General features: G+C 45.2%; 1 protein-coding gene across 1 annotated transcript in view; it reads left to right on the top strand.

Moving 5' to 3' along the window:
• Positions 1-9194, top strand: part of LOC108797077 (tensin-3-like) — a 143105-nt gene that overhangs the window by 57643 nt on the left and 76268 nt on the right. The window lies entirely within an intron of this gene.

Here is a 9194-nt window from a genome sequence, read left to right as displayed (position 1 = left end):
GGGGGGGGGGGGTTAGGTATGGAGAAGGCATATAGGAGTTGGGGGGTTAGGTATAGAGGCGGGATATAGGAGTTGGAGGGTTAGGTATGGATGAGGAGTATAGGAGTTGGGGAGGTTTAGGAATGGAGGAGAGGTATAGGATTTGGGGGCTAGGTATGGAAGAGTGGTATGGGAGTTGGGGGGGTTAGGTATGGAGGAGGGGTATAGCAGTTGGGGAGTTGTGTACGGAGAAGAGGTATGGGAGTTGGTGGGTTAGGTACAGATGAGGAGGGGTATAGGAGTTGGTGGAGTAGGTACAGAGGACGGGTATCCTCTGTGAGAGGGAAGGCTTTGGGTTTTTAGAGCACTGGGCTGACTTTTCATTGGGGTACAACCTATATGCTAAAGATGGTCTGCACCTAAATGGAATGCTGTGCTAGGGGAGAGGTTCATGGGAGGGTTGAAGGATTATTTCAACTAGGATTGGGGGGAGGGAAAGTGGGAGTATAATGGGGCAGATACGTCAGACTATAATGGAGGGTGGAATAGGGGAAGATGGGGATTCAAAGTGGATAAGGAGATTCTCATGTTGCAAACAAACATTGGAGATGATAGTACTAATTGTACTACAAAAAAAGATACAGCTATTGCAAACGAAAAATGTAAAAATGGCTTGAATTGTTTGTTTGCCAATGCCAGATATCTGCACAGCAAAATGGGAGAATTGGAAAAATCAGGTCTTAGCATTGAGGCCCCTTACAAGATAACAAGAGTTGGTAACTGGGGACAAAGAGAATGCAAATCTATTAAATATTTTCTTCAGCTCTGCACACACCATGGAACAGGATGTAACTCAAGTCCGTAATGGGGATAGCAGCGCCATAACCTCTAATGAACCACAATGGCTGACTATTTATATAGTTCAGAAACAGACAACATTATGGTGAACAAAGCACCTGGACCAGATGGCTTACACCCACGTGTCCTCACAGAATTGGGCTGTATAATTTCAAAGCCATTGTACCAAATTTTTAGAGAATCTCTAATGACTGGCTTGGTACTGATGGATTGGCGCAAGGCCAATGTGGTGCCTATATATTTAAAAAGGGATCAATATCATTACCAAGTAATTACAGACCTGTAAGTTTAACTTTAATAGTTGGCAAGATACTTTAAAGTTTGATCAAGGATCCCATGCAATTGTTTTTGCTTGAAAATAATATTATAAGCGATAGTCAGCACGGTTTCACAAAAGACAGAAGTTGTCAAACAAACCTACTTTCCTTTTATGAGGAAGTGAGTAATAAATTGGACAGAGGAATGGCTGTGGATATAGTATACTTGGACTTTGCAAAAGCGTTTGGCACAGTTCCCCAAATGCGGCTAATGAATAAGTTAAGGTCAGTAGGTATAGAGTATTCAATCTGTAATTGGATAGAAAACTGGCTTAAGGACCGTAATCAGAGAGTGGTGATCAATGATTCATACTCTGTGAATGGTCCGAGGTTGTTAGTGGTGTCCCCCAAGGTTCAGTGTTGGGCCCCTTACTGTAATCTCTTTATAAATAATATAGAATTGGGGATTAGAAGTACAATTTCTGTGTTTGCAGATGATACCAAGCTATGTAGTGAAATATAGTTCCTACAGGATGTCTCCAACTTACAAGCAGATCTGAATGCACTGTGTGATTGGGCATCTATTTGGCAAATGAGATTTAATATTGATAAATGTAAACTTATGCACTTGGGGACTAAAAACATGCATGTGTCATACACTCTAGGGCAGGGTCGGCCACAATTTTTCGTCTGAAAATCTGCTTTTCAAATGACGAGCTCAATGAGATCTACCAACGAAAAAACACCTGCATCCAGGGGCATTAGGGAGCGTAGCGGTGCATTGAAGCCCAATGGCACCGCAGCCAGGCACAGCAGGCAGGCCCCTCGCCCACAGTGCGATCGCCTGCACCTGGAACCCAGGCACATTAGTGCCTGCGTTCCAGCCCAGTGCGATCCGCAAAAATGCTGCAAGCATTATTTTTGCAGATCGCACTGGACCGGAATGCAGGCACTAATGTACCTGCGTTCCGGATGCGGGCGATCGCACTGTGGGAGGGGGGCATGGCTGCGGTGCCATTGACTTCAATAAAACCCCACACCCCTTCCCGCCGGGAGTCGGCCGGCTTACATTCCAGTGCATCTAGAGGCCCCGGCGTCCTGTCCTCCCGTGGTGCTCGTATGGCCGACGTTGCACATGGGGAGAGGTGTCCTGCCCCTTTCCATCTGCAGCGTCTGACACATTCAGCTGGCCGCCGCACGAGCACCGCGGGAGCATAGCTGTAGCCAGCTCCTTTTGCGCCCGAGGCAAGAAAAAAAACGCCCCCCCCAACAGGCGTGGGATGTCACCCAGCGCCATGCCTCTCGGATTTTCTTTTTCTTTTTTACTATTTTTTATTTTATTTGTATTTCTTTTTTAATCTATATAATTAAAACATTTTTTTTATTTTTTTTTTACTCTTGGGGGGCTTTGGGGAAATATTAGGGGTCTAAACAGCCCCCTGATATTTCCCTTTTAAAATAGAAAAAGAAATTGAGGACACAATCCTCAATCTTCTAGAGGTCCCGGCGTCCTGTCCTCCCGTGGTGCTCGTATGGCCGACGTTGCACATGGGGAGAGGTGTCCTGCCCCTTTCCATCTGCAGCGTCTGACACATTCAGCTGGCCGCCGCACGAGCACCGCGGGAGCATAGCTGTAGCCAGCTCCTTTTGCGCCCGAGGCAAGAAAAAAAACGCCCCCCCCAACAGGCGTGGGATGTCACCCAGCGCCATGCCTCTCGGATTTTCTTTTTCTTTTTTACTATTTTTTATTTTATTTGTATTTCTTTTTTAATCTATATAATTAAAACATTTTTTTTATTTTTTTTTTACTCTTGGGGGGCTTTGGGGAAATATTAGGGGTCTAAACAGCCCCCTGATATTTCCCTTTTAAAATAGAAAAAGAAATTGAGGACACAAAGTCCTCAATCTCTTTTTCTGCAGCCTCTATTCTAAGTGAATGGAAAGCACAGAGGCTTCCCATTCATTCAGAAAATATTTTACTATCATCCAGTTTCTGAATGGGGAGGAGCCTCTGTACAGAGTGATTCTCCCCATTCAGAAACTCATGAATGACCAGGAAGTGATGTAAATCACATCCTGTTCATTCATAACTGGGGACACATAGTACTATGTGTCCCCAGTTATTTACAAACACTGGAGTGATCAGCTGATCGCTCCAGTGTTTGTCCTGCTCAGAGGATTGGTACATATCAGTGATATGTACCGATCCTCTGCCGCTCGGCCACGCACACGGGGGCTCAGCTTCTCCTCTGGATCCCCCATGCTCTCCCGGGGAGAGGCAGCAGGGGATCCGACAAGAAGTGAAAGAAGCACTTCAGCAGTCGAGGACGGAGCCGCTGTCACAGAACTAAGGCCGATCGGTGAGGAGAGAGAGGCGCCGGCTGTCGGATCCTGGCCGAGCGTCTCTCTCTCCTCACCGCTCGGCATTAGTTCTGTGATCGCCGGCTGCAGTGGTTACTTCACTTTTTCTCGGATCCCCGCTGCATACAGATGAAGCCCCACGGGCAGGTGGAGAGAGGACATCGTGATCTACCAGTGATCGTGGATCGCGATCGACCTTATGGGCACCCCTGCTCTATGGGGAGTATGTTTGGGGGAGTCAATGATGGAGAAAGATCTAGGTGTTCTGGCAGACCATAGACTCAATAATAGCATGTTATGTCAAGACACAGTTCAGTTTTGGGCAGCGGTTCACAAAACAGATGTTGTGGAACTAGAGAGAGTGCAGAGAAGGGCGACTAAACTCATAAGAGGCACGGAGGAGCTCAGATATGAGGAAAGATTAGCTGAACTAAATTTGTTCTTCCTGGAGAAGAGGTGATTAAGGGGGATATGATCACAAATGGTCCATTTAGTGAGCTTGTTGCCAAATTATTCACTTTTAACCTTTGCATACGGAAAAGGATTCTTCACAGTTAGAGCTGTGAAAATGTGGAATAGACTCCCCCAGGAGCTAGTTCTAGCTAGCTCAGTTAACTGTTTAAAAAAAACTCGATGTATTCCTAAACGCACAGAATATTATTTGATATTGAGTTCTTATAGGTATATTAAACACCAGAGATTGTTGATCCAGGTAACATCCAATCGCCTTATGGGATCAGGAAGGAATTTTTTCCCCTGTTGGAGCAAATTGAACTATGCTTAACAGGGTTTTTTTTCCTTCCTCAGGATCAACAGTGGGTAACTGTGGGCATAGCCCTCTTGAACTCGATGAAATATATATATACAGTCTGTATGTATATTTGTAATATATACACACACACACACCAGCCACTTTAATAGGTACACCTGTTCAATTGCTTGGTAACACAAATTGCTAATCACCCAATCACATGGCCGCCATTTTATGGATTTAGGCATCTTGACGTGGTGAAAGACTTGCTGAAGTTCAAACCGAGCATCAAAATGGGGAAGAAATGTCTCCGTATACCGCGAGCTGTAGCTCGCGGTATACTGAGCTAAGGGTGATGGGAGGACGCTAGTTTGTGTCCTCCCGTTACCCTAAGGAGAACTATGGGGAAAAGCCCTCACCCCATAGTTCTCCTTTAAGTGACTTTGAACGTGGCATGGTTGTATTTCACAAACTGTTGATCTACTGGGATTTTCACACACAACCATCTCTAGGGTATACAGAGAATGGACCGAAAAATAGAAAATGTCTAGTGAGCGGCAGTTGTGTGGACGAAATTTCCTTGTTGATGTCAGAGGTCAGAGGAGAATGGCAACAGTAACTCAAATAACCACTCGTTACATACGAGGTATGCAGAATACCATCTCTGAATGCACAACACGTCGAACCTTGAATCAGATGGGCTACAGCAGCAGAAGACCACACCAGGTGCCACTCCTGTCAGCTAAGAACAGGAAACGGAGGCTACCATTCGCAAAGGCTCACCAAAATTGGACAATAGAAGATTGGAAAAGCGTTACCTGGTCTGGGGAGTCTCGATTTCAGCTGTGACATTCAGATGGTAGGGTCAGAATTTGGCGTAAACAACATGAAAGTATGGATCCATCATGCCTTGTATCAATGTATCAGGCTGGTGGTGGTGTAATGGTGTGGGGAATATTTTCTTGGCACACTTTGGGCCCATGATGCTATCCTGTCAATATGGACCAAAATCTCTGAGGAATGTTTCCAACACCTTGTTGAATTTATGCCACGAAGAATTAAGCCAGTTCTGAAGGCAAAATGGGGTCCATCCGGGACTAGAAAGGTGTACCTAATAAAGTCACCGGTGAGTATAGGAGTTGGGGGGGATTAGGTACCGAGGAGGGGTATAGGAGTTGGGGGGGGGATTATGTTCCGAGGAGGGGTATAGGAGTTGGGGAGGTTAGGTACCGAGGAGGGGTATAGAAGTTGTGGAGGTTAGGTACCGAGGAGGGGCATAGGAGTTGCGGAGGTTAGGTAGTTGGTGGAGTAGGAACAGAGTAGGGGTATAGAAGACTCTGTAATAAACATTTCAAAATACTTTTGAAGCAATGAGAACATTTTTACTCTGCATCTTTTAATTGCTATGTGACGGACTCCGGAGCATCGCTCAATAGCATTGTTCGGCGAAACAGTGGCAGTAATCACCTTTCCTCCTCATATGAATCGCTAACAATGATACTTATGTTAGGAAAGGCACAGTGCTCCGAAGATTGTAAGTGCTGGGGCGACTGCAATGTCACCGCCAGCTTCTGCGTTCCAGAGGAGAAAGAATAAGTGACTCCTGCTCAGTTTTGTGGAAGGGCGGCCTATTTCAGATCTGTACATAATGTGTAAGGGGGAACGCACTGCCAGCCCCCCACTGGCTGCTCAGATCCGGGGAGAGGACAACACACTGCAGTTGTTTCCTTCTGAACACGGGGAATTGTCCAGGCGCCGACTGCTATCCCACAGCACAGTGCATAGTCGGTAACAATTCTAAGGGCTTTGTTTCAGCTCTCCTCTACGCTGGGCACTGGCTGCATCGGTCTGTGTCTCCTCCAGCGCGGAGGAGAGAAGCAGGTGATCTGGATCAACTAATCAATAATTATCGATTTAAATCGATTAGTTGATTCTGCCCTAGATCAAACAAAAATACATTGCCCAGCAAAGTATTTCTTAACATTTTTGCCCAAGCACTTACAGGGCATCATGTTTTTGAATAGCCGGCTCCAACTCTCTCAGCTCAGCTTCCATGAACTTCATGTCCAGTACAAGGGACAGACCAGTTTCTAGCTGCTGTCCGTCTTTGAGCAGGGAGGAGGGGAATGATTTGCATTGCTGTGCCTTTATGTTTGTGGAAACAAAATCAAATTTGCAAAATATGTATTCTATATTGCATGTGAAACTGCTTTTTTGCCATGATGTTTTTTTTATATGCCTGACTGCATGTAAAGCTAAGTTCAATACTGCTAGATATATTTTGCTGCACACCTGATATATATTTAATATGGAAATGTAAATAGAGGTGCACCGAAATGGAATTTTATGATCGAAACGGAAAATAAAAAAATTGTCAGGCCGAAACCCAAAAAACAGTTTTCTAACCTTTTTTAATTTTTTTTAAATATCTAATTTTTATTTATTTATTTTTTAAATATTTTTCTTTTTTAACTTTACTTTCAGGGGCCCTGGGAAATAACAGGGAACTAAGCAGACCCCTGATATTTCCCATTTAAGGGCCGGTTCACACCACAAAGTCTGCGTTCCAGAGGGTTCGGCCTCTGGAACGCAAGCCTCCCGCCTCGCACTGGGGCAGCGCAGCTACGCCCCAGTGCGATCGCCCACACCTGAAACACAGGCACATTAGTGCCTGTGTTCCGGTCCAGTGCGATCTGCAAAAATACGGCAAGCACTATTTTTGCAGATCGCACTGCGGACGGGGGTGTGGCTGTGGTGCCATTGACTTCAATGCACCGCCACACCCCTTCCCGCCCCTGAATGCAGGGAGCTGGCCGGCGTGCGTCCCAGAGGCCGAACGCTCTGGAACGCAGAATGAACAGGAAGTGATGTAGATCACTTTCTGTTCATTCATAATTGGGGACCAGTAAACATACTATGCCCTCAATTATTTACAAGCAGTCAGCGATCAGCTGATTGCTGACTGCTTTTACCCGCTCTCCATCCTGACTTGCTGTCACAGGAGGCTGAGCCAGCAGTGCGGGAGGAGAGCTTGGCCTCTTTTGACAGCTGACTCCTCCCCCCCTACTGCCTGCTCAGCCTCCTGTGTCAGCTCACAGCTGTGTCCTCCCCCACAATGCTCTCCATCCTGATCTGTCACAGGAGGATGAGCGGGGCCGCGTGAGAGGAGAGCTCTAAATGCACATTTTCAGCTTAACACTCTCATTGCTTCATCTCTCACTTTTCTCTGCTTTCCTTCTTAATGCAGCACTCCACCTCTTTTCTCTTTGCAGTGTTACAATCTTTCTGTGATTGGAGGAGGCGAAAAGGGGGCTGGGATGTGACATCTCTCCTCCTCGAGTCACATCATGTCTTGTATCTTTAAAAAATTATCAGACATTTTCTGATTGGAGGATAATGAAAATGGGCTCCGTGATGCGACCAGAGCCTTTCAGTGTCCGGAAGCTGGGTGTTCTGTACAGGGTATGGCTTGCTGCAAGGTAAAATTTTTCTACTTTGCAGCTGCCCAACACCCAGCTTATTAATGATAATTTAAACACCCAGTGTGTTGTGTAAATTATCATTCTTGTCTTAGTGTGTAAGGGTACACCAAGGACCAGGACGTTTGCAGTAGTCTAAGCTTATAGATAACAGGTAGGGGGGTGCCGTCTAGTAGTAAGCAAGAAAGAGTTATAGGTGGGTCTTAAGAAGTATACAGCATTTGGGAGAAAAAAATAGGTATAACAATGGTAAAGACATCTGCAGTGGTTGAAAAGGTCAATTGACAGCATGTCCACTGTCACACAGCATGTCCTAAAGCTATGCTGCCCCTGCAGCAGGCCTTCCATTTCTGGCCTTGTCAGTCCTTGTACTCAACCAGATATCATGAGGAAGCATAAACACATAATGAAACAATTTCGTTCTCCTGTCCCTGTGAGGTGTATCCAACATCATCAGGGGTTAAAGAGGAGCTAGTGTGATCAATGATTTCTCCTATATGATGTAATGGGCCAAATAATCTTACACCCTGGACAGGATGAATATGTAAGGCCTAGTTATTGCAGGTAAGATGATCGGATCAAGAGGCATCATTTAAGGTAAGTCCTTACACTAACATTGGAGGGGGGGTGGGGGATTTTTTACTTTAAAGTGACATTAAAGTCAATTATTTTCCCTCCCCACAATGTTAATGAAAGCAGTTACCTTAAATTATGTTTCTTAATCTTTAAACGGAGCTTTTACAAACATGCTGTCAGTACGCAGTACAAGGCGTTTGTCTAGGGCCGCTCCCAAGGAAAGTGCCGCTCTAGGCAAACGCCTTGTGTGCCTCGCGGTAAATACGCCCCTGATTGCAGGGGAAGGACCAGTGCCTATTAGGTGTAAAACACCATATGCCTATTGCAGGAATAACAAAGTAAAGCACCCAATAAAAAATATGTTAAAAAAAAATGTGTAAAACAGTTGTATAACGATGCTACCATACAAGACCATCTCTAGCTCCCAAACCACAGGTGCTCAAGCAACTTGATGACAAAGACCACTATAGAAAAAACAGTAAGGTTGCACAGCATGTAGATTTGTTCCCTGTTACCAGCATAAGGCCAGATATGTCATTTGGTAGATAAGGGGAGCACTCAGCATGGGAAAAGGGATGAGAACGCCTTTTGCCTACCAGATAGATTAAGAACAAGGTGCAAGATCCGTGTTGTGCTGTCAGCTCATAAAAGTGACAGTGACAGGGTTTCCTATAGAAGTGTCATTTAACAAAATTCTGGAGATCTCTGGTCTCAAAGCAAATAAAGGATCAAAACATAGAATAACCTTAAGAAATTGACGTGGAAATATTAGGTACATTAATACCAGATTTTGGTTTTCCAAGATGTACTCCTGATAGCGACCATTGACCTAGTTTCATTGGCGCTTTTTAGAGGTGGAGCTGTCTCTGCCACGGCATCTCAAAGACCGTAATTGTTGCCACTGATCTGGGAAGAATAGTGAATTCAGGACAG

This window comes from Nanorana parkeri, unplaced genomic scaffold (assembly GCF_000935625.1).
Source record: "Nanorana parkeri isolate BGI_ZX_2015 unplaced genomic scaffold, ASM93562v1 scaffold1223, whole genome shotgun sequence".
In the NCBI taxonomy this organism is placed as follows: domain Eukaryota; kingdom Metazoa; phylum Chordata; class Amphibia; order Anura; family Dicroglossidae; genus Nanorana; species Nanorana parkeri.
Note: the sequence above shows the minus strand (reverse complement) of the source record. Positions and strands in the feature narration are given on the sequence as shown.